Source organism: Schistocerca cancellata, chromosome 9 (assembly GCF_023864275.1).
Source record: "Schistocerca cancellata isolate TAMUIC-IGC-003103 chromosome 9, iqSchCanc2.1, whole genome shotgun sequence".
Taxonomy (NCBI): Eukaryota; Metazoa; Arthropoda; class Insecta; order Orthoptera; family Acrididae; genus Schistocerca; species Schistocerca cancellata.
Window position 1 is genome coordinate 154,897,898 of NC_064634.1, and position 18,426 is coordinate 154,916,323.

An 18,426-nucleotide genomic window follows, 5' to 3' on the forward strand; every position below is an offset into this window, starting at 1 on the left:
GTCCTATCGGGCCACACGTGCAACTTTCGCGATATAAAAATCGCACCTCCCCGGCGGGGAATCGAACCCCGGTCTCCCGCGTGACAGGCGGGGATACTAACCACTATACTACCGAGGAATACGCAAACGATACGCACAACGCACGCACACTTATTCTTCTCAAGTAGGTGATTCATCTCAAATCTAGCGTCCCGATGCTTTCAGAGTCAGCTGCTACGAAATAAAAGTATGCCCCAGGTGAGGCTCGAACTCACAACCCCGGCATTGCTCACGGCTACTGCCTTATAAGTACCGTGCGCTAACCAATTGCGCCACTGGGGCTACAGCAGGGTGCTTTCAGTTAGCGGTATTTGCTTTGCCGCCAACCTGTTGTGGCTACAGACCCATCATACGACCGTCACCTGCGGCCATACTGCGACTTTAGCACCTGGCTACGGATGCTTCATACGATTCTTGTTTCATATGCTACACTTACAAGCATATCAACCGCTTGTCATCACCGAAAAATTGCAGAAAAACGCGCGCCTTGCCTTCTGCTACCTGTCCAACAGCGAGGGCAGATGTGTGGCAAGCTCTAAGCTATGCAGGCGCACCGTGGCCGAGCAGCTGGAGGAGAGATGCCTTCCTTGGCAGCTCCCTGCAGAGTGCGGAAGACCAGAGTGGCCGCGCCGCCGTTGTCAGTGGACGACACGCAGTTGCCGAGCCACGGAGAACACGTTGCTCTGCGATGTGTACCCGCCTCATATGACGAAAGGCGAACAGTGGCCCTGTGGCGCAACGGATAACGCGTCTGACTACGGATCAGAAGATTCCAGGTTCGAATCCTGGCAGGGTCGGCATTTTGTTAGTTGCGGGCGCGTAGCTAGGCAGTGCATTCGAATGTTTCCACCTGCGTGGAGTGCAATGTCAATCCTGAGCATCTCGCAGCTGCATCTCGAGACGATCGTGGTAAATATCGCTTCGTGCAAGCGTCAGCGTAGCGTCAGTCGAGCAAAGTCGAGACAAGTCAAGCTGAGAGATGTTGCACAGTTAAGTAAACGGTACGCGACGCAGACAATGCTTTTCCAAGTGTCCCACGTCACGCAGCAGAGTGGCGCAGTGGAAGCGTGCTGGGCCCATAACCCAGAGGTCCGTGGATCGAAACCACGCTCTGCTAAAATTATTCTTTTTCTTGGGTGCTTCGAGCTCGATCATTAAGCCTGGGGTGCGCTGACCCAGCGTCAACAGCAAACCCTGTAAGTTCTGAAACGATGACGACGTCGTGTGGAGAATACGAGAAACACTTCCTAAGACGCAGAGTTTCTTACGATTCTGCAGCAACTACATTTCTCGATCACAACGTTAATGTCCTATCGGGCCACACGTGCAACTTTCGCGATATAAAAATCGCACCTCCCCGGCGGGGAATCGAACCCCGGTCTCCCGCGTGACAGGCGGGGATACTAACCACTATACTACCGAGGAATACGCAAACGATACGCACAACGCACGCACACTTATTCTTCTCAAGTAGGTGATTCATCTCAAATCTAGCGTCCCGATGCTTTCAGAGTCAGCTGCTACAAAATAAAAGTATGCCCCAGGTGAGGCTCGAACTCACAACCCCGGCATTGCTCACGGCTACTGCCTTATAAGTACCGTGCGCTAACCAATTGCGCCACTGGGGCTACAGCAGGGTGCTTTCAGTTAGCGGTATTTGCTTTGCCGCCAACCTGTTGTGGCTACACACCCATCATACGACCGTCACCTGCGGCCATACTGCGACTTTAGCACCTGGCTACGGATGCTTCATACGATTCTTGTTTCATATGCTACACTTACAAGCATATCAACCGCTTGTCATCACCGAAAAATTGCAGAAAAACGCGCGCCTTGCCTTCTGCTACCTGTCCAACAGCGAGGGCAGATGTGTGGCAAGCTCTAAGCTATGCAGGCGCACCGTGGCCGAGCAGCTGGAGGAGAGATGCCTTCCTTGGCAGCTCCCTGCAGAGTGCGGAAGACCAGAGTGGCCGCGCCGCCGTTGTCAGTGGACGACACGCAGTTGCCGAGCCACGGAGAACACGTTGCTCTGCGATGTGTACCCGCCTCATATGACGAAAGGCGAACAGTGGCCCTGTGGCGCAACGGATAACGCGTCTGACTACGGATCAGAAGATTCCGGGTTCGAATCCTGGCAGGGTCGGCATTTTGTTAGTTGCGGGCGCGTAGCTAGGCAGTGCATTCGAATGTTTCCACCTGCGTGGAGTGCAATGTCAATCCTGAGCATCTCGCAGCTGCATCTCGAGACGATCGTGGTAAATATCGCTTCGTGCAAGCGTCAGCGTAGCGTCAGTCGAGCAAAGTCGAGACAAGTCAAGCTGAGAGATGTTGCACAGTTAAGTAAACGGTACGCGACGCAGACAATGCTTTTCCAAGTGTCCCACGTCACGCAGCAGAGTGGCGCAGTGGAAGCGTGCTGGGCCCATAACCCAGAGGTCCGTGGATCGAAACCACGCTCTGCTAAAATTATTCTTTTTCTTGGGTGCTTCGAGCTCGATCATTAAGCCTGGGGTGCGCTGACCCAGCGTCAACAGCAAACCCTGTAAGTTCTGAAACGATGACGACGTCGTGTGGAGAATACGAGAAACACTTCCTAAGACGCAGAGTTTCTTACGATTCTGCAGCAACTACATTTCTCGATCACAACGTTAATGTCCTATCGGGCCACACGTGCAACTTTCGCGATATAAAAATCGCACCTCCCCGGCGGGGAATCGAACCCCGGTCTCCCGCGTGACAGGCGGGGATACTAACCACTATACTACCGAGGAATACGCAAACGATACGCACAACGCACGCACACTTATTCTTCTCAAGTAGGTGATTCATCTCAAATCTAGCGTCCCGATGCTTTCAGAGTCAGCTGCTACGAAATAAAAGTATGCCCCAGGTGAGGCTCGAACTCACAACCCCGGCATTGCTCACGGCTACTGCCTTATAAGTACCGTGCGCTAACCAATTGCGCCACTGGGGCTACAGCAGGGTGCTTTCAGTTAGCGGTATTTGCTTTGCCGCCAACCTGTTGTGGCTACAGACCCATCATACGACCGTCACCTGCGGCCATACTGCGACTTTAGCACCTGGCTACGGATGCTTCATACGATTCTTGTTTCATATGCTACACTTACAAGCATATCAACCGCTTGTCATCACCGAAAAATTGCAGAAAAACGCGCGCCTTGCCTTCTGCTACCTGTCCAACAGCGAGGGCAGATGTGTGGCAAGCTCTAAGCTATGCAGGCGCACCGTGGCCGAGCAGCTGGAGGAGAGATGCCTTCCTTGGCAGCTCCCTGCAGAGTGCGGAAGACCAGAGTGGCCGCGCCGCCGTTGTCAGTGGACGACACGCAGTTGCCGAGCCACGGAGAACACGTTGCTCTGCGATGTGTACCCGCCTCATATGACGAAAGGCGAACAGTGGCCCTGTGGCGCAACGGATAACGCGTCTGACTACGGATCAGAAGATTCCAGGTTCGAATCCTGGCAGGGTCGGCATTTTGTTAGTTGCGGGCGCGTAGCTAGGCAGTGCATTCGAATGTTTCCACCTGCGTGGAGTGCAATGTCAATCCTGAGCATCTCGCAGCTGCATCTCGAGACGATCGTGGTAAATATCGCTTCGTGCAAGCGTCAGCGTAGCGTCAGTCGAGCAAAGTCGAGACAAGTCAAGCTGAGAGATGTTGCACAGTTAAGTAAACGGTACGCGACGCAGACAATGCTTTTCCAAGTGTCCCACGTCACGCAGCAGAGTGGCGCAGTGGAAGCGTGCTGGGCCCATAACCCAGAGGTCCGTGGATCGAAACCACGCTCTGCTAAAATTATTCTTTTTCTTGGGTGCTTCGAGCTCGATCATTAAGCCTGGGGTGCGCTGACCCAGCGTCAACAGCAAACCCTGTAAGTTCTGAAACGATGACGACGTCGTGTGGAGAATACGAGAAACACTTCCTAAGACGCAGAGTTTCTTACGATTCTGCAGCAACTACATTTCTCGATCACAACGTTAATGTCCTATCGGGCCACACGTGCAACTTTCGCGATATAAAAATCGCACCTCCCCGGCGGGGAATCGAACCCCGGTCTCCCGCGTGACAGGCGGGGATACTAACCACTATACTACCGAGGAATACGCAAACGATACGCACAACGCTCGCACACTTATTCTTCTCAAGTAGGTGATTCATCTCAAATCTAGCGTCCCGATGCTTTCAGAGTCAGCTGCTACGAAATAAAAGTATGCCCCAGGTGAGGCTCGAACTCACAACCCCGGCATTGCTCACGGCTACTGCCTTATAAGTACCGTGCGCTAACCAATTGCGCCACTGGGGCTACAGCAGGGTGCTTTCAGTTAGCGGTATTTGCTTTGCCGCCAACCTGTTGTGGCTACAGACCCATCATACGACCGTCACCTGCGGCCATACTGCGACTTTAGCACCTGGCTACGGATGCTTCATACGATTCTTGTTTCATATGCTACACTTACAAGCATATCAACCGCTTGTCATCACCGAAAAATTGCAGAAAAACGCGCGCCTTGCCTTCTGCTACCTGTCCAACAGCGAGGGCAGATGTGTGGCAAGCTCTAAGCTATGCAGGCGCACCGTGGCCGAGCAGCTGGAGGAGAGATGCCTTCCTTGGCAGCTCCCTGCAGAGTGCGGAAGACCAGAGTGGCCGCGCCGCCGTTGTCAGTGGACGACACGCAGTTGCCGAGCCACGGAGAACACGTTGCTCTGCGATGTGTACCCGCCTCATATGACGAAAGGCGAACAGTGGCCCTGTGGCGCAACGGATAACGCGTCTGACTACGGATCAGAAGATTCCAGGTTCGAATCCTGGCAGGGTCGGCATTTTGTTAGTTGCGGGCGCGTAGCTAGGCAGTGCATTCGAATGTTTCCACCTGCGTGGAGTGCAATGTCAATCCTGAGCATCTCGCAGCTGCATCTCGAGACGATCGTGGTAAATATCGCTTCGTGCAAGCGTCAGCGTAGCGTCAGTCGAGCAAAGTCGAGACAAGTCAAGCTGAGAGATGTTGCACAGTTAAGTAAACGGTACGCGACGCAGACAATGCTTTTCCAAGTGTCCCACGTCACGCAGCAGAGTGGCGCAGTGGAAGCGTGCTGGGCCCATAACCCAGAGGTCCGTGGATCGAAACCACGCTCTGCTAAAATTGTTCTTTTTCTTGGGTGCTTCGAGCTCGATCATTAAGCCTGGGGTGCGCTGACCCAGCGTCAACAGCAAACCCTGTAAGTTCTGAAACGATGACGACGTCGTGTGGAGAATACGAGAAACACTTCCTAAGACGCAGAGTTTCTTACGATTCTGCAGCAACTACATTTCTCGATCACAACGTTAATGTCCTATCGGGCCACACGTGCAACTTTCGCGATATAAAAATCGCACCTCCCCGGCGGGGAATCGAACCCCGGTCTCCCGCGTGACAGGCGGGGATACTAACCACTATACTACCGAGGAATACGCAAACGATACGCACAACGCACGCACACTTATTCTTCTCAAGTAGGTGATTCATCTCAAATCTAGCGTCCCGATGCTTTCAGAGTCAGCTGCTACGAAATAAAAGTATGCCCCAGGTGAGGCTCGAACTCACAACCCCGGCATTGCTCACGGCTACTGCCTTATAAGTACCGTGCGCTAACCAATTGCGCCACTGGGGCTACAGCAGGGTGCTTTCAGTTAGCGGTATTTGCTTTGCCGCCAACCTGTTGTGGCTACAGACCCATCATACGACCGTCACCTGCGGCCATACTGCGACTTTAGCACCTGGCTACGGATGCTTCATACGATTCTTGTTTCATATGCTACACTTACAAGCATATCAACCGCTTGTCATCACCGAAAAATTGCAGAAAAACGCGCGCCTTGCCTTCTGCTACCTGTCCAACAGCGAGGGCAGATGTGTGGCAAGCTCTAAGCTATGCAGGCGCACCGTGGCCGAGCAGCTGGAGGAGAGATGCCTTCCTTGGCAGCTCCCTGCAGAGTGCGGAAGACCAGAGTGGCCGCGCCGCCGTTGTCAGTGGACGACACGCAGTTGCCGAGCCACGGAGAACACGTTGCTCTGCGATGTGTACCCGCCTCATATGACGAAAGGCGAACAGTGGCCCTGTGGCGCAACGGATAACGCGTCTGACTACGGATCAGAAGATTCCAGGTTCGAATCCTGGCAGGGTCGGCATTTTGTTAGTTGCGGGCGCGTAGCTAGGCAGTGCATTCGAATGTTTCCACCTGCGTGGAGTGCAATGTCAATCCTGAGCATCTCGCAGCTGCATCTCGAGACGATCGTGGTAAATATCGCTTCGTGCAAGCGTCAGCGTAGCGTCAGTCGAGCAAAGTCGAGACAAGTCAAGCTGAGAGATGTTGCACAGTTAAGTAAACGGTACGCGACGCAGACAATGCTTTTCCAAGTGTCCCACGTCACGCAGCAGAGTGGCGCAGTGGAAGCGTGCTGGGCCCATAACCCAGAGGTCCGTGGATCGAAACCACGCTCTGCTAAAATTATTCTTTTTCTTGGGTGCTTCGAGCTCGATCATTAAGCCTGGGGTGCGCTGACCCAGCGTCAACAGCAAACCCTGTAAGTTCTGAAACGATGACGACGTCGTGTGGAGAATACGAGAAACACTTCCTAAGACGCAGAGTTTCTTACGATTCTGCAGCAACTACATTTCTCGATCACAACGTTAATGTCCTATCGGGCCACACGTGCAACTTTCGCGATATAAAAATCGCACCTCCCCGGCGGGGAATCGAACCCCGGTCTCCCGCGTGACAGGCGGGGATACTAACCACTATACTACCGAGGAATACGCAAACGATACGCACAACGCACGCACACTTATTCTTCTCAAGTAGGTGATTCATCTCAAATCTAGCGTCCCGATGCTTTCAGAGTCAGCTGCTACGAAATAAAAGTATGCCCCAGGTGAGGCTCGAACTCACAACCCCGGCATTGCTCACGGCTACTGCCTTATAAGTACCGTGCGCTAACCAATTGCGCCACTGGGGCTACAGCAGGGTGCTTTCAGTTAGCGGTATTTGCTTTGCCGCCAACCTGTTGTGGCTACAGACCCATCATACGACCGTCACCTGCGGCCATACTGCGACTTTAGCACCTGGCTACGGATGCTTCATACGATTCTTGTTTCATATGCTACACTTACAAGCATATCAACCGCTTGTCATCACCGAAAAATTGCAGAAAAACGCGCGCCTTGCCTTCTGCTACCTGTCCAACAGCGAGGGCAGATGTGTGGCAAGCTCTAAGCTATGCAGGCGCACCGTGGCCGAGCAGCTGGAGGAGAGATGCCTTCCTTGGCAGCTCCCTGCAGAGTGCGGAAGACCAGAGTGGCCGCGCCGCCGTTGTCAGTGGACGACACGCAGTTGCCGAGCCACGGAGAACACGTTGCTCTGCGATGTGTACCCGCCTCATATGACGAAAGGCGAACAGTGGCCCTGTGGCGCAACGGATAACGCGTCTGACTACGGATCAGAAGATTCCAGGTTCGAATCCTGGCAGGGTCGGCATTTTGTTAGTTGCGGGCGCGTAGCTAGGCAGTGCATTCGAATGTTTCCACCTGCGTGGAGTGCAATGTCAATCCTGAGCATCTCGCAGCTGCATCTCGAGACGATCGTGGTAAATATCGCTTCGTGCAAGCGTCAGCGTAGCGTCAGTCGAGCAAAGTCGAGACAAGTCAAGCTGAGAGATGTTGCACAGTTAAGTAAACGGTACGCGACGCAGACAATGCTTTTCCAAGTGTCCCACGTCACGCAGCAGAGTGGCGCAGTGGAAGCGTGCTGGGCCCATAACCCAGAGGTCCGTGGATCGAAACCACGCTCTGCTAAAATTGTTCTTTTTCTTGGGTGCTTCGAGCTCGATCATTAAGCCTGGGGTGCGCTGACCCAGCGTCAACAGCAAACCCTGTAAGTTCTGAAACGATGACGACGTCGTGTGGAGAATACGAGAAACACTTCCTAAGACGCAGAGTTTCTTACGATTCTGCAGCAACTACATTTCTCGATCACAACGTTAATGTCCTATCGGGCCACACGTGCAACTTTCGCGATATAAAAATCGCACCTCCCCGGCGGGGAATCGAACCCCGGTCTCCCGCGTGACAGGCGGGGATACTAACCACTATACTACCGAGGAATACGCAAACGATACGCACAACGCTCGCACACTTATTCTTCTCAAGTAGGTGATTCATCTCAAATCTAGCGTCCCGATGCTTTCAGAGTCAGCTGCTACGAAATAAAAGTATGCCCCAGGTGAGGCTCGAACTCACAACCCCGGCATTGCTCACGGCTACTGCCTTATAAGTACCGTGCGCTAACCAATTGCGCCACTGGGGCTACAGCAGGGTGCTTTCAGTTAGCGGTATTTGCTTTGCCGCCAACCTGTTGTGGCTACAGACCCATCATACGACCGTCACCTGCGGCCATACTGCGACTTTAGCACCTGGCTACGGATGCTTCATACGATTCTTGTTTCATATGCTACACTTACAAGCATATCAACCGCTTGTCATCACCGAAAAATTGCAGAAAAACGCGCGCCTTGCCTTCTGCTACCTGTCCAACAGCGAGGGCAGATGTGTGGCAAGCTCTAAGCTATGCAGGCGCACCGTGGCCGAGCAGCTGGAGGAGAGATGCCTTCCTTGGCAGCTCCCTGCAGAGTGCGGAAGACCAGAGTGGCCGCGCCGCCGTTGTCAGTGGACGACACGCAGTTGCCGAGCCACGGAGAACACGTTGCTCTGCGATGTGTACCCGCCTCATATGACGAAAGGCGAACAGTGGCCCTGTGGCGCAACGGATAACGCGTCTGACTACGGATCAGAAGATTCCAGGTTCGAATCCTGGCAGGGTCGGCATTTTGTTAGTTGCGGGCGCGTAGCTAGGCAGTGCATTCGAATGTTTCCACCTGCGTGGAGTGCAATGTCAATCCTGAGCATCTCGCAGCTGCATCTCGAGACGATCGTGGTAAATATCGCTTCGTGCAAGCGTCAGCGTAGCGTCAGTCGAGCAAAGTCGAGACAAGTCAAGCTGAGAGATGTTGCACAGTTAAGTAAACGGTACGCGACGCAGACAATGCTTTTCCAAGTGTCCCACGACACGCAGCAGAGTGGCGCAGTGGAAGCGTGCTGGGCCCATAACCCAGAGGTCCGTGGATCGAAACCACGCTCTGCTAAAATTGTTCTTTTTCTTGGGTGCTTCGAGCTCGATCATTAAGCCTGGGGTGCGCTGACCCAGCGTCAACAGCAAACCCTGTAAGTTCTGAAACGATGACGACGTCGTGTGGAGAATACGAGAAACACTTCCTAAGACGCAGAGTTTCTTACGATTCTGCAGCAACTACATTTCTCGATCACAACGTTAATGTCCTATCGGGCCACACGTGCAACTTTCGCGATATAAAAATCGCACCTCCCCGGCGGGGAATCGAACCCCGGTCTCCCGCGTGACAGGCGGGGATACTAACCACTATACTACCGAGGAATACGCAAACGATACGCACAACGCACGCACACTTATTCTTCTCAAGTAGGTGATTCATCTCAAATCTAGCGTCCCGATGCTTTCAGAGTCAGCTGCTACGAAATAAAAGTATGCCCCAGGTGAGGCTCGAACTCACAACCCCGGCATTGCTCACGGCTACTGCCTTATAAGTACCGTGCGCTAACCAATTGCGCCACTGGGGCTACAGCAGGGTGCTTTCAGTTAGCGGTATTTGCTTTGCCGCCAACCTGTTGTGGCTACAGACCCATCATACGACCGTCACCTGCGGCCATACTGCGACTTTAGCACCTGGCTACGGATGCTTCATACGATTCTTGTTTCATATGCTACACTTACAAGCATATCAACCGCTTGTCATCACCGAAAAATTGCAGAAAAACGCGCGCCTTGCCTTCTGCTACCTGTCCAACAGCGAGGGCAGATGTGTGGCAAGCTCTAAGCTATGCAGGCGCACCGTGGCCGAGCAGCTGGAGGAGAGATGCCTTCCTTGGCAGCTCCCTGCAGAGTGCGGAAGACCAGAGTGGCCGCGCCGCCGTTGTCAGTGGACGACACGCAGTTGCCGAGCCACGGAGAACACGTTGCTCTGCGATGTGTACCCGCCTCATATGACGAAAGGCGAACAGTGGCCCTGTGGCGCAACGGATAACGCGTCTGACTACGGATCAGAAGATTCCAGGTTCGAATCCTGGCAGGGTCGGCATTTTGTTAGTTGCGGGCGCGTAGCTAGGCAGTGCATTCGAATGTTTCCACCTGCGTGGAGTGCAATGTCAATCCTGAGCATCTCGCAGCTGCATCTCGAGACGATCGTGGTAAATATCGCTTCGTGCAAGCGTCAGCGTAGCGTCAGTCGAGCAAAGTCGAGACAAGTCAAGCTGAGAGATGTTGCACAGTTAAGTAAACGGTACGCGACGCAGACAATGCTTTTCCAAGTGTCCCACGTCACGCAGCAGAGTGGCGCAGTGGAAGCGTGCTGGGCCCATAACCCAGAGGTCCGTGGATCGAAACCACGCTCTGCTAAAATTATTCTTTTTCTTGGGTGCTTCGAGCTCGATCATTAAGCCTGGGGTGCGCTGACCCAGCGTCAACAGCAAACCCTGTAAGTTCTGAAACGATGACGACGTCGTGTGGAGAATACGAGAAACACTTCCTAAGACGCAGAGTTTCTTACGATTCTGCAGCAACTACATTTCTCGATCACAACGTTAATGTCCTATCGGGCCACACGTGCAACTTTCGCGATATAAAAATCGCACCTCCCCGGCGGGGAATCGAACCCCGGTCTCCCGCGTGACAGGCGGGGATACTAACCACTATACTACCGAGGAATACGCAAACGATACGCACAACGCACGCACACTTATTCTTCTCAAGTAGGTGATTCATCTCAAATCTAGCGTCCCGATGCTTTCAGAGTCAGCTGCTACGAAATAAAAGTATGCCCCAGGTGAGGCTCGAACTCACAACCCCGGCATTGCTCACGGCTACTGCCTTATAAGTACCGTGCGCTAACCAATTGCGCCACTGGGGCTACAGCAGGGTGCTTTCAGTTAGCGGTATTTGCTTTGCCGCCAACCTGTTGTGGCTACAGACCCATCATACGACCGTCACCTGCGGCCATACTGCGACTTTAGCACCTGGCTACGGATGCTTCATACGATTCTTGTTTCATATGCTACACTTACAAGCATATCAACCGCTTGTCATCACCGAAAAATTGCAGAAAAACGCGCGCCTTGCCTTCTGCTACCTGTCCAACAGCGAGGGCAGATGTGTGGCAAGCTCTAAGCTATGCAGGCGCACCGTGGCCGAGCAGCTGGAGGAGAGATGCCTTCCTTGGCAGCTCCCTGCAGAGTGCGGAAGACCAGAGTGGCCGCGCCGCCGTTGTCAGTGGACGACACGCAGTTGCCGAGCCACGGAGAACACGTTGCTCTGCGATGTGTACCCGCCTCATATGACGAAAGGCGAACAGTGGCCCTGTGGCGCAACGGATAACGCGTCTGACTACGGATCAGAAGATTCCAGGTTCGAATCCTGGCAGGGTCGGCATTTTGTTAGTTGCGGGCGCGTAGCTAGGCAGTGCATTCGAATGTTTCCACCTGCGTGGAGTGCAATGTCAATCCTGAGCATCTCGCAGCTGCATCTCGAGACGATCGTGGTAAATATCGCTTCGTGCAAGCGTCAGCGTAGCGTCAGTCGAGCAAAGTCGAGACAAGTCAAGCTGAGAGATGTTGCACAGTTAAGTAAACGGTACGCGACGCAGACAATGCTTTTCCAAGTGTCCCACGTCACGCAGCAGAGTGGCGCAGTGGAAGCGTGCTGGGCCCATAACCCAGAGGTCCGTGGATCGAAACCACGCTCTGCTAAAATTGTTCTTTTTCTTGGGTGCTTCGAGCTCGATCATTAAGCCTGGGGTGCGCTGACCCAGCGTCAACAGCAAACCCTGTAAGTTCTGAAACGATGACGACGTCGTGTGGAGAATACGAGAAACACTTCCTAAGACGCAGAGTTTCTTACGATTCTGCAGCAACTACATTTCTCGATCACAACGTTAATGTCCTATCGGGCCACACGTGCAACTTTCGCGATATAAAAATCGCACCTCCCCGGCGGGGAATCGAACCCCGGTCTCCCGCGTGACAGGCGGGGATACTAACCACTATACTACCGAGGAATACGCAAACGATACGCACAACGCACGCACACTTATTCTTCTCAAGTAGGTGATTCATCTCAAATCTAGCGTCCCGATGCTTTCAGAGTCAGCTGCTACGAAATAAAAGTATGCCCCAGGTGAGGCTCGAACTCACAACCCCGGCATTGCTCACGGCTACTGCCTTATAAGTACCGTGCGCTAACCAATTGCGCCACTGGGGCTACAGCAGGGTGCTTTCAGTTAGCGGTATTTGCTTTGCCGCCAACCTGTTGTGGCTACAGACCCATCATACGACCGTCACCTGCGGCCATACTGCGACTTTAGCACCTGGCTACGGATGCTTCATACGATTCTTGTTTCATATGCTACACTTACAAGCATATCAACCGCTTGTCATCACCGAAAAATTGCAGAAAAACGCGCGCCTTGCCTTCTGCTACCTGTCCAACAGCGAGGGCAGATGTGTGGCAAGCTCTAAGCTATGCAGGCGCACCGTGGCCGAGCAGCTGGAGGAGAGATGCCTTCCTTGGCAGCTCCCTGCAGAGTGCGGAAGACCAGAGTGGCCGCGCCGCCGTTGTCAGTGGACGACACGCAGTTGCCGAGCCACGGAGAACACGTTGCTCTGCGATGTGTACCCGCCTCATATGACGAAAGGCGAACAGTGGCCCTGTGGCGCAACGGATAACGCGTCTGACTACGGATCAGAAGATTCCAGGTTCGAATCCTGGCAGGGTCGGCATTTTGTTAGTTGCGGGCGCGTAGCTAGGCAGTGCATTCGAATGTTTCCACCTGCGTGGAGTGCAATGTCAATCCTGAGCATCTCGCAGCTGCATCTCGAGACGATCGTGGTAAATATCGCTTCGTGCAAGCGTCAGCGTAGCGTCAGTCGAGCAAAGTCGAGACAAGTCAAGCTGAGAGATGTTGCACAGTTAAGTAAACGGTACGCGACGCAGACAATGCTTTTCCAAGTGTCCCACGTCACGCAGCAGAGTGGCGCAGTGGAAGCGTGCTGGGCCCATAACCCAGAGGTCCGTGGATCGAAACCACGCTCTGCTAAAATTGTTCTTTTTCTTGGGTGCTTCGAGCTCGATCATTAAGCCTGGGGTGCGCTGACCCAGCGTCAACAGCAAACCCTGTAAGTTCTGAAACGATGACGACGTCGTGTGGAGAATACGAGAAACACTTCCTAAGACGCAGAGTTTCTTACGATTCTGCAGCAACTACATTTCTCGATCACAACGTTAATGTCCTATCGGGCCACACGTGCAACTTTCGCGATATAAAAATCGCACCTCCCCGGCGGGGAATCGAACCCCGGTCTCCCGCGTGACAGGCGGGGATACTAACCACTATACTACCGAGGAATACGCAAACGATACGCACAACGCACGCACACTTATTCTTCTCAAGTAGGTGATTCATCTCAAATCTAGCGTCCCGATGCTTTCAGAGTCAGCTGCTACGAAATAAAAGTATGCCCCAGGTGAGGCTCGAACTCACAACCCCGGCATTGCTCACGGCTACTGCCTTATAAGTACCGTGCGCTAACCAATTGCGCCACTGGGGCTACAGCAGGGTGCTTTCAGTTAGCGGTATTTGCTTTGCCGCCAACCTGTTGTGGCTACAGACCCATCATACGACCGTCACCTGCGGCCATACTGCGACTTTAGCACCTGGCTACGGATGCTTCATACGATTCTTGTTTCATATGCTACACTTACAAGCATATCAACCGCTTGTCATCACCGAAAAATTGCAGAAAAACGCGCGCCTTGCCTTCTGCTACCTGTCCAACAGCGAGGGCAGATGTGTGGCAAGCTCTAAGCTATGCAGGCGCACCGTGGCCGAGCAGCTGGAGGAGAGATGCCTTCCTTGGCAGCTCCCTGCAGAGTGCGGAAGACCAGAGTGGCCGCGCCGCCGTTGTCAGTGGACGACACGCAGTTGCCGAGCCACGGAGAACACGTTGCTCTGCGATGTGTACCCGCCTCATATGACGAAAGGCGAACAGTGGCCCTGTGGCGCAACGGATAACGCGTCTGACTACGGATCAGAAGATTCCAGGTTCGAATCCTGGCAGGGTCGGCATTTTGTTAGTTGCGGGCGCGTAGCTAGGCAGTGCATTCGAATGTTTCCACCTGCGTGGAGTGCAATGTCAATCCTGAGCATCTCGCAGCTGCATCTCGAGACGATCGTGGTAAATATCGCTTCGTGCAAGCGTCAGCGTAGCGTCAGTCGAGCAAAGTCGAGACAAGTCAAGCTGAGAGATGTTGCACAGTTAAGTAAACGGTACGCGACGCAGACAATGCTTTTCCAAGTGTCCCACGTCACGCAGCAGAGTGGCGCAGTGGAAGCGTGCTGGGCCCATAACCCAGAGGTCCGTGGATCGAAACCACGCTCTGCTAAAATTGTTCTTTTTCTTGGGTGCTTCGAGCTCGATCATTAAGCCTGGGGTGCGCTGACCCAGCGTCAACAGCAAACCCTGTAAGTTCTGAAACGATGACGACGTCGTGTGGAGAATACGAGAAACACTTCCTAAGACGCAGAGTTTCTTACGATTCTGCAGCAACTACATTTCTCGATCACAACGTTAATGTCCTATCGGGCCACACGTGCAACTTTCGCGATATAAAAATCGCACCTCCCCGGCGGGGAATCGAACCCCGGTCTCCCGCGTGACAGGCGGGGATACTAACCACTATACTACCGAGGAATACGCAAACGATACGCACAACGCACGCACACTTATTCTTCTCAAGTAGGTGATTCATCTCAAATCTAGCGTCCCGATGCTTTCAGAGTCAGCTGCTACGAAATAAAAGTATGCCCCAGGTGAGGCTCGAACTCACAACCCCGGCATTGCTCACGGCTACTGCCTTATAAGTACCGTGCGCTAACCAATTGCGCCACTGGGGCTACAGCAGGGTGCTTTCAGTTAGCGGTATTTGCTTTGCCGCCAACCTGTTGTGGCTACAGACCCATCATACGACCGTCACCTGCGGCCATACTGCGACTTTAGCACCTGGCTACGGATGCTTCATACGATTCTTGTTTCATATGCTACACTTACAAGCATATCAACCGCTTGTCATCACCGAAAAATTGCAGAAAAACGCGCGCCTTGCCTTCTGCTACCTGTCCAACAGCGAGGGCAGATGTGTGGCAAGCTCTAAGCTATGCAGGCGCACCGTGGCCGAGCAGCTGGAGGAGAGATGCCTTCCTTGGCAGCTCCCTGCAGAGTGCGGAAGACCAGAGTGGCCGCGCCGCCGTTGTCAGTGGACGACACGCAGTTGCCGAGCCACGGAGAACACGTTGCTCTGCGATGTGTACCCGCCTCATATGACGAAAGGCGAACAGTGGCCCTGTGGCGCAACGGATAACGCGTCTGACTACGGATCAGAAGATTCCAGGTTCGAATCCTGGCAGGGTCGGCATTTTGTTAGTTGCGGGCGCGTAGCTAGGCAGTGCATTCGAATGTTTCCACCTGCGTGGAGTGCAATGTCAATCCTGAGCATCTCGCAGCTGCATCTCGAGACGATCGTGGTAAATATCGCTTCGTGCAAGCGTCAGCGTAGCGTCAGTCGAGCAAAGTCGAGACAAGTCAAGCTGAGAGATGTTGCACAGTTAAGTAAACGGTACGCGACGCAGACAATGCTTTTCCAAGTGTCCCACGTCACGCAGCAGAGTGGCGCAGTGGAAGCGTGCTGGGCCCATAACCCAGAGGTCCGTGGATCGAAACCACGCTCTGCTAAAATTATTCTTTTTCTTGGGTGCTTCGAGCTCGATCATTAAGCCTGGGGTGCGCTGACCCAGCGTCAACAGCAAACCCTGTAAGTTCTGAAACGATGACGACGTCGTGTGGAGAATACGAGAAACACTTCCTAAGACGCAGAGTTTCTTACGATTCTGCAGCAACTACATTTCTCGATCACAACGTTAATGTCCTATCGGGCCACACGTGCAACTTTCGCGATATAAAAATCGCACCTCCCCGGCGGGGAATCGAACCCCGGTCTCCCGCGTGACAGGCGGGGATACTAACCACTATACTACCGAGGAATACGCAAACGATACGCACAACGCACGCACACTTATTCTTCTCAAGTAGGTGATTCATCTCAAATCTAGCGTCCCGATGCTTTCAGAGTCAGCTGCTACGAAATAAAAGTATGCCCCAGGTGAGGCTCGAACTCACAACCCCGGCATTGCTCACGGCTACTGCCTTATAAGTACCGTGCGCTAACCAATTGCGCCACTGGGGCTACAGCAGGGTGCTTTCAGTTAGCGGTATTTGCTTTGCCGCCAACCTGTTGTGGCTACAGACCCATCATACGACCGTCACCTGCGGCCATACTGCGACTTTAGCACCTGGCTACGGATGCTTCATACGATTCTTGTTTCATATGCTACACTTACAAGCATATCAACCGCTTGTCATCACCGAAAAATTGCAGAAAAACGCGCGCCTTGCCTTCTGCTACCTGTCCAACAGCGAGGGCAGATGTGTGGCAAGCTCTAAGCTATGCAGGCGCACCGTGGCCGAGCAGCTGGAGGAGAGATGCCTTCCTTGGCAGCTCCCTGCAGAGTGCGGAAGACCAGAGTGGCCGCGCCGCCGTTGTCAGTGGACGACACGCAGTTGCCGAGCCACGGAGAACACGTTGCTCTGCGATGTGTACCCGCCTCATATGACGAAAGGCGAACAGTGGCCCTGTGGCGCAACGGATAACGCGTCTGACTACGGATCAGAAGATTCCAGGTTCGAATCCTGGCAGGGTCGGCATTTTGTTAGTTGCGGGCGCGTAGCTAGGCAGTGCATTCGAATGTTTCCACCTGCGTGGAGTGCAATGTCAATCCTGAGCATCTCGCAGCTGCATCTCGAGACGATCGTGGTAAATATCGCTTCGTGCAAGCGTCAGCGTAGCGTCAGTCGAGCAAAGTCGAGACAAGTCAAGCTGAGAGATGTTGCACAGTTAAGTAAACGGTACGCGACGCAGACAATGCTTTTCCAAGTGTCCCACGTCACGCAGCAGAGTGGCGCAGTGGAAGCGTGCTGGGCCCATAACCCAGAGGTCCGTGGATCGAAACCACGCTCTGCTAAAATTGTTCTTTTTCTTGGGTGCTTCGAGCTCGATCATTAAGCCTGGGGTGCGCTGACCCAGCGTCAACAGCAAACCCTGTAAGTTCTGAAACGATGACGACGTCGTGTGGAGAATACGAGAAACACTTCCTAAGACGCAGAGTTTCTTACGATTCTGCAGCAACTACATTTCTCGATCACAACGTTAATGTCCTATCGGGCCACACGTGCAACTTTCGCGATATAAAAATCGCACCTCCCCGGCGGGGAATCGAACCCCGGTCTCCCGCGTGACAGGCGGGGATACTAACCACTATACTACCGAGGAATACGCAAACGATACGCACAACGCACGCACACTTATTCTTCTCAAGTAGGTGATTCATCTCAAATCTAGCGTCCCGATGCTTTCAGAGTCAGCTGCTACGAAATAAAAGTATGCCCCAGGTGAGGCTCGAACTCACAACCCCGGCATTGCTCACGGCTACTGCCTTATAAGTACCGTGCGCTAACCAATTGCGCCACTGGGGCTACAGCAGGGTGCTTTCAGTTAGCGGTATTTGCTTTGCCGCCAACCTGTTGTGGCTACAGACCCATCATACGACCGTCACCTGCGGCCATACTGCGACTTTAGCACCTGGCTACGGATGCTTCATACGATTCTTGTTTCATATGCTACACTTACAAGCATATCAACCGCTTGTCATCACCGAAAAATTGCAGAAAAACGCGCGCCTTGCCTTCTGCTACCTGTCCAACAGCGAGGGCAGATGTGTGGCAAGCTCTAAGCTATGCAGGCGCACCGTGGCCGAGCAGCTGGAGGAGAGATGCCTTCCTTGGCAGCTCCCTGCAGAGTGCGGAAGACCAGAGTGGCCGCGCCGCCGTTGTCAGTGGACGACACGCAGTTGCCGAGCCACGGAGAACACGTTGCTCTGCGATGTGTACCCGCCTCATATGACGAAAGGCGAACAGTGGCCCTGTGGCGCAACGGATAACGCGTCTGACTACGGATCAGAAGATTCCAGGTTCGAATCCTGGCAGGGTCGGCATTTTGTTAGTTGCGGGCGCGTAGCTAGGCAGTGCATTCGAATGTTTCCACCTGCGTGGAGTGCAATGTCAATCCTGAGCATCTCGCAGC

At 53.5% G+C, this 18,426-nt stretch overlaps 55 non-coding genes across 55 annotated transcripts; 27 read left to right on the plus strand and 28 right to left on the minus strand.

Annotated features, from left to right (window-relative positions):
• Nucleotides 1-46: 46 nt before the first annotated feature.
• On the minus strand, nucleotides 47-118 carry Trnad-guc (transfer RNA aspartic acid (anticodon GUC)). Its single transcript has one exon. It is a non-coding gene; the product is annotated as a tRNA-Asp (tRNA).
• A 111-nt stretch (nucleotides 119-229) lies between these two features.
• Trnai-uau (transfer RNA isoleucine (anticodon UAU)) lies at nucleotides 230-321 on the minus strand. The gene is given in 2 exon segments: nucleotides 230-265; nucleotides 284-321. It is a non-coding gene; the product is annotated as a tRNA-Ile (tRNA).
• Nucleotides 322-763: 442 nt separating this feature from the next.
• Nucleotides 764-836, plus strand: Trnar-acg (transfer RNA arginine (anticodon ACG)). Its single transcript has one exon. It is a non-coding gene; the product is annotated as a tRNA-Arg (tRNA).
• A 248-nt stretch (nucleotides 837-1,084) lies between these two features.
• On the plus strand, nucleotides 1,085-1,156 carry Trnam-cau (transfer RNA methionine (anticodon CAU)). The gene has a single exon. It is a non-coding gene; the product is annotated as a tRNA-Met (tRNA).
• Nucleotides 1,157-1,392: 236 nt separating this feature from the next.
• Trnad-guc (transfer RNA aspartic acid (anticodon GUC)) lies at nucleotides 1,393-1,464 on the minus strand. Its single transcript has one exon. It is a non-coding gene; the product is annotated as a tRNA-Asp (tRNA).
• A 111-nt stretch (nucleotides 1,465-1,575) lies between these two features.
• On the minus strand, nucleotides 1,576-1,667 carry Trnai-uau (transfer RNA isoleucine (anticodon UAU)). The gene is given in 2 exon segments: nucleotides 1,576-1,611; nucleotides 1,630-1,667. It is a non-coding gene; the product is annotated as a tRNA-Ile (tRNA).
• Nucleotides 1,668-2,109: 442 nt separating this feature from the next.
• On the plus strand, nucleotides 2,110-2,182 carry Trnar-acg (transfer RNA arginine (anticodon ACG)). Its single transcript has one exon. It is a non-coding gene; the product is annotated as a tRNA-Arg (tRNA).
• Nucleotides 2,183-2,430: 248 nt separating this feature from the next.
• Nucleotides 2,431-2,502, plus strand: Trnam-cau (transfer RNA methionine (anticodon CAU)). The gene has a single exon. It is a non-coding gene; the product is annotated as a tRNA-Met (tRNA).
• Nucleotides 2,503-2,738: 236 nt separating this feature from the next.
• Nucleotides 2,739-2,810, minus strand: Trnad-guc (transfer RNA aspartic acid (anticodon GUC)). Its single transcript has one exon. It is a non-coding gene; the product is annotated as a tRNA-Asp (tRNA).
• A 111-nt stretch (nucleotides 2,811-2,921) lies between these two features.
• On the minus strand, nucleotides 2,922-3,013 carry Trnai-uau (transfer RNA isoleucine (anticodon UAU)). Its single transcript is given in 2 exon segments — nucleotides 2,922-2,957; nucleotides 2,976-3,013. It is a non-coding gene; the product is annotated as a tRNA-Ile (tRNA).
• A 442-nt stretch (nucleotides 3,014-3,455) lies between these two features.
• On the plus strand, nucleotides 3,456-3,528 carry Trnar-acg (transfer RNA arginine (anticodon ACG)). The gene has a single exon. It is a non-coding gene; the product is annotated as a tRNA-Arg (tRNA).
• Nucleotides 3,529-3,776: 248 nt separating this feature from the next.
• On the plus strand, nucleotides 3,777-3,848 carry Trnam-cau (transfer RNA methionine (anticodon CAU)). Its single transcript has one exon. It is a non-coding gene; the product is annotated as a tRNA-Met (tRNA).
• A 236-nt stretch (nucleotides 3,849-4,084) lies between these two features.
• Nucleotides 4,085-4,156, minus strand: Trnad-guc (transfer RNA aspartic acid (anticodon GUC)). Its single transcript has one exon. It is a non-coding gene; the product is annotated as a tRNA-Asp (tRNA).
• Nucleotides 4,157-4,267: 111 nt separating this feature from the next.
• Trnai-uau (transfer RNA isoleucine (anticodon UAU)) lies at nucleotides 4,268-4,359 on the minus strand. The gene is given in 2 exon segments: nucleotides 4,268-4,303; nucleotides 4,322-4,359. It is a non-coding gene; the product is annotated as a tRNA-Ile (tRNA).
• A 442-nt stretch (nucleotides 4,360-4,801) lies between these two features.
• Trnar-acg (transfer RNA arginine (anticodon ACG)) lies at nucleotides 4,802-4,874 on the plus strand. Its single transcript has one exon. It is a non-coding gene; the product is annotated as a tRNA-Arg (tRNA).
• Nucleotides 4,875-5,122: 248 nt separating this feature from the next.
• On the plus strand, nucleotides 5,123-5,194 carry Trnam-cau (transfer RNA methionine (anticodon CAU)). Its single transcript has one exon. It is a non-coding gene; the product is annotated as a tRNA-Met (tRNA).
• A 236-nt stretch (nucleotides 5,195-5,430) lies between these two features.
• Nucleotides 5,431-5,502, minus strand: Trnad-guc (transfer RNA aspartic acid (anticodon GUC)). The gene has a single exon. It is a non-coding gene; the product is annotated as a tRNA-Asp (tRNA).
• Nucleotides 5,503-5,613: 111 nt separating this feature from the next.
• Nucleotides 5,614-5,705, minus strand: Trnai-uau (transfer RNA isoleucine (anticodon UAU)). Its single transcript is given in 2 exon segments — nucleotides 5,614-5,649; nucleotides 5,668-5,705. It is a non-coding gene; the product is annotated as a tRNA-Ile (tRNA).
• A 442-nt stretch (nucleotides 5,706-6,147) lies between these two features.
• On the plus strand, nucleotides 6,148-6,220 carry Trnar-acg (transfer RNA arginine (anticodon ACG)). The gene has a single exon. It is a non-coding gene; the product is annotated as a tRNA-Arg (tRNA).
• Nucleotides 6,221-6,468: 248 nt separating this feature from the next.
• Trnam-cau (transfer RNA methionine (anticodon CAU)) lies at nucleotides 6,469-6,540 on the plus strand. The gene has a single exon. It is a non-coding gene; the product is annotated as a tRNA-Met (tRNA).
• A 236-nt stretch (nucleotides 6,541-6,776) lies between these two features.
• Trnad-guc (transfer RNA aspartic acid (anticodon GUC)) lies at nucleotides 6,777-6,848 on the minus strand. The gene has a single exon. It is a non-coding gene; the product is annotated as a tRNA-Asp (tRNA).
• Nucleotides 6,849-6,959: 111 nt separating this feature from the next.
• Trnai-uau (transfer RNA isoleucine (anticodon UAU)) lies at nucleotides 6,960-7,051 on the minus strand. The gene is given in 2 exon segments: nucleotides 6,960-6,995; nucleotides 7,014-7,051. It is a non-coding gene; the product is annotated as a tRNA-Ile (tRNA).
• Nucleotides 7,052-7,493: 442 nt separating this feature from the next.
• Nucleotides 7,494-7,566, plus strand: Trnar-acg (transfer RNA arginine (anticodon ACG)). Its single transcript has one exon. It is a non-coding gene; the product is annotated as a tRNA-Arg (tRNA).
• Nucleotides 7,567-7,814: 248 nt separating this feature from the next.
• Nucleotides 7,815-7,886, plus strand: Trnam-cau (transfer RNA methionine (anticodon CAU)). Its single transcript has one exon. It is a non-coding gene; the product is annotated as a tRNA-Met (tRNA).
• Nucleotides 7,887-8,122: 236 nt separating this feature from the next.
• Nucleotides 8,123-8,194, minus strand: Trnad-guc (transfer RNA aspartic acid (anticodon GUC)). The gene has a single exon. It is a non-coding gene; the product is annotated as a tRNA-Asp (tRNA).
• A 111-nt stretch (nucleotides 8,195-8,305) lies between these two features.
• Nucleotides 8,306-8,397, minus strand: Trnai-uau (transfer RNA isoleucine (anticodon UAU)). Its single transcript is given in 2 exon segments — nucleotides 8,306-8,341; nucleotides 8,360-8,397. It is a non-coding gene; the product is annotated as a tRNA-Ile (tRNA).
• Nucleotides 8,398-8,839: 442 nt separating this feature from the next.
• On the plus strand, nucleotides 8,840-8,912 carry Trnar-acg (transfer RNA arginine (anticodon ACG)). Its single transcript has one exon. It is a non-coding gene; the product is annotated as a tRNA-Arg (tRNA).
• Nucleotides 8,913-9,160: 248 nt separating this feature from the next.
• Trnam-cau (transfer RNA methionine (anticodon CAU)) lies at nucleotides 9,161-9,232 on the plus strand. The gene has a single exon. It is a non-coding gene; the product is annotated as a tRNA-Met (tRNA).
• Nucleotides 9,233-9,468: 236 nt separating this feature from the next.
• On the minus strand, nucleotides 9,469-9,540 carry Trnad-guc (transfer RNA aspartic acid (anticodon GUC)). Its single transcript has one exon. It is a non-coding gene; the product is annotated as a tRNA-Asp (tRNA).
• A 111-nt stretch (nucleotides 9,541-9,651) lies between these two features.
• Trnai-uau (transfer RNA isoleucine (anticodon UAU)) lies at nucleotides 9,652-9,743 on the minus strand. The gene is given in 2 exon segments: nucleotides 9,652-9,687; nucleotides 9,706-9,743. It is a non-coding gene; the product is annotated as a tRNA-Ile (tRNA).
• Nucleotides 9,744-10,185: 442 nt separating this feature from the next.
• Nucleotides 10,186-10,258, plus strand: Trnar-acg (transfer RNA arginine (anticodon ACG)). The gene has a single exon. It is a non-coding gene; the product is annotated as a tRNA-Arg (tRNA).
• A 248-nt stretch (nucleotides 10,259-10,506) lies between these two features.
• Nucleotides 10,507-10,578, plus strand: Trnam-cau (transfer RNA methionine (anticodon CAU)). The gene has a single exon. It is a non-coding gene; the product is annotated as a tRNA-Met (tRNA).
• Nucleotides 10,579-10,814: 236 nt separating this feature from the next.
• Nucleotides 10,815-10,886, minus strand: Trnad-guc (transfer RNA aspartic acid (anticodon GUC)). Its single transcript has one exon. It is a non-coding gene; the product is annotated as a tRNA-Asp (tRNA).
• A 111-nt stretch (nucleotides 10,887-10,997) lies between these two features.
• On the minus strand, nucleotides 10,998-11,089 carry Trnai-uau (transfer RNA isoleucine (anticodon UAU)). The gene is given in 2 exon segments: nucleotides 10,998-11,033; nucleotides 11,052-11,089. It is a non-coding gene; the product is annotated as a tRNA-Ile (tRNA).
• A 442-nt stretch (nucleotides 11,090-11,531) lies between these two features.
• Nucleotides 11,532-11,604, plus strand: Trnar-acg (transfer RNA arginine (anticodon ACG)). Its single transcript has one exon. It is a non-coding gene; the product is annotated as a tRNA-Arg (tRNA).
• Nucleotides 11,605-11,852: 248 nt separating this feature from the next.
• On the plus strand, nucleotides 11,853-11,924 carry Trnam-cau (transfer RNA methionine (anticodon CAU)). The gene has a single exon. It is a non-coding gene; the product is annotated as a tRNA-Met (tRNA).
• A 236-nt stretch (nucleotides 11,925-12,160) lies between these two features.
• Trnad-guc (transfer RNA aspartic acid (anticodon GUC)) lies at nucleotides 12,161-12,232 on the minus strand. Its single transcript has one exon. It is a non-coding gene; the product is annotated as a tRNA-Asp (tRNA).
• A 111-nt stretch (nucleotides 12,233-12,343) lies between these two features.
• Nucleotides 12,344-12,435, minus strand: Trnai-uau (transfer RNA isoleucine (anticodon UAU)). Its single transcript is given in 2 exon segments — nucleotides 12,344-12,379; nucleotides 12,398-12,435. It is a non-coding gene; the product is annotated as a tRNA-Ile (tRNA).
• A 442-nt stretch (nucleotides 12,436-12,877) lies between these two features.
• Nucleotides 12,878-12,950, plus strand: Trnar-acg (transfer RNA arginine (anticodon ACG)). The gene has a single exon. It is a non-coding gene; the product is annotated as a tRNA-Arg (tRNA).
• A 248-nt stretch (nucleotides 12,951-13,198) lies between these two features.
• Nucleotides 13,199-13,270, plus strand: Trnam-cau (transfer RNA methionine (anticodon CAU)). The gene has a single exon. It is a non-coding gene; the product is annotated as a tRNA-Met (tRNA).
• A 236-nt stretch (nucleotides 13,271-13,506) lies between these two features.
• Trnad-guc (transfer RNA aspartic acid (anticodon GUC)) lies at nucleotides 13,507-13,578 on the minus strand. Its single transcript has one exon. It is a non-coding gene; the product is annotated as a tRNA-Asp (tRNA).
• Nucleotides 13,579-13,689: 111 nt separating this feature from the next.
• Nucleotides 13,690-13,781, minus strand: Trnai-uau (transfer RNA isoleucine (anticodon UAU)). The gene is given in 2 exon segments: nucleotides 13,690-13,725; nucleotides 13,744-13,781. It is a non-coding gene; the product is annotated as a tRNA-Ile (tRNA).
• A 442-nt stretch (nucleotides 13,782-14,223) lies between these two features.
• Trnar-acg (transfer RNA arginine (anticodon ACG)) lies at nucleotides 14,224-14,296 on the plus strand. The gene has a single exon. It is a non-coding gene; the product is annotated as a tRNA-Arg (tRNA).
• A 248-nt stretch (nucleotides 14,297-14,544) lies between these two features.
• On the plus strand, nucleotides 14,545-14,616 carry Trnam-cau (transfer RNA methionine (anticodon CAU)). Its single transcript has one exon. It is a non-coding gene; the product is annotated as a tRNA-Met (tRNA).
• A 236-nt stretch (nucleotides 14,617-14,852) lies between these two features.
• Nucleotides 14,853-14,924, minus strand: Trnad-guc (transfer RNA aspartic acid (anticodon GUC)). Its single transcript has one exon. It is a non-coding gene; the product is annotated as a tRNA-Asp (tRNA).
• Nucleotides 14,925-15,035: 111 nt separating this feature from the next.
• Nucleotides 15,036-15,127, minus strand: Trnai-uau (transfer RNA isoleucine (anticodon UAU)). The gene is given in 2 exon segments: nucleotides 15,036-15,071; nucleotides 15,090-15,127. It is a non-coding gene; the product is annotated as a tRNA-Ile (tRNA).
• A 442-nt stretch (nucleotides 15,128-15,569) lies between these two features.
• On the plus strand, nucleotides 15,570-15,642 carry Trnar-acg (transfer RNA arginine (anticodon ACG)). The gene has a single exon. It is a non-coding gene; the product is annotated as a tRNA-Arg (tRNA).
• A 248-nt stretch (nucleotides 15,643-15,890) lies between these two features.
• Nucleotides 15,891-15,962, plus strand: Trnam-cau (transfer RNA methionine (anticodon CAU)). The gene has a single exon. It is a non-coding gene; the product is annotated as a tRNA-Met (tRNA).
• Nucleotides 15,963-16,198: 236 nt separating this feature from the next.
• On the minus strand, nucleotides 16,199-16,270 carry Trnad-guc (transfer RNA aspartic acid (anticodon GUC)). The gene has a single exon. It is a non-coding gene; the product is annotated as a tRNA-Asp (tRNA).
• Nucleotides 16,271-16,381: 111 nt separating this feature from the next.
• Nucleotides 16,382-16,473, minus strand: Trnai-uau (transfer RNA isoleucine (anticodon UAU)). The gene is given in 2 exon segments: nucleotides 16,382-16,417; nucleotides 16,436-16,473. It is a non-coding gene; the product is annotated as a tRNA-Ile (tRNA).
• A 442-nt stretch (nucleotides 16,474-16,915) lies between these two features.
• On the plus strand, nucleotides 16,916-16,988 carry Trnar-acg (transfer RNA arginine (anticodon ACG)). The gene has a single exon. It is a non-coding gene; the product is annotated as a tRNA-Arg (tRNA).
• A 248-nt stretch (nucleotides 16,989-17,236) lies between these two features.
• Nucleotides 17,237-17,308, plus strand: Trnam-cau (transfer RNA methionine (anticodon CAU)). The gene has a single exon. It is a non-coding gene; the product is annotated as a tRNA-Met (tRNA).
• A 236-nt stretch (nucleotides 17,309-17,544) lies between these two features.
• Trnad-guc (transfer RNA aspartic acid (anticodon GUC)) lies at nucleotides 17,545-17,616 on the minus strand. The gene has a single exon. It is a non-coding gene; the product is annotated as a tRNA-Asp (tRNA).
• A 111-nt stretch (nucleotides 17,617-17,727) lies between these two features.
• Trnai-uau (transfer RNA isoleucine (anticodon UAU)) lies at nucleotides 17,728-17,819 on the minus strand. Its single transcript is given in 2 exon segments — nucleotides 17,728-17,763; nucleotides 17,782-17,819. It is a non-coding gene; the product is annotated as a tRNA-Ile (tRNA).
• Nucleotides 17,820-18,261: 442 nt separating this feature from the next.
• On the plus strand, nucleotides 18,262-18,334 carry Trnar-acg (transfer RNA arginine (anticodon ACG)). Its single transcript has one exon. It is a non-coding gene; the product is annotated as a tRNA-Arg (tRNA).
• Nucleotides 18,335-18,426: the final 92 nt, after the last annotated feature.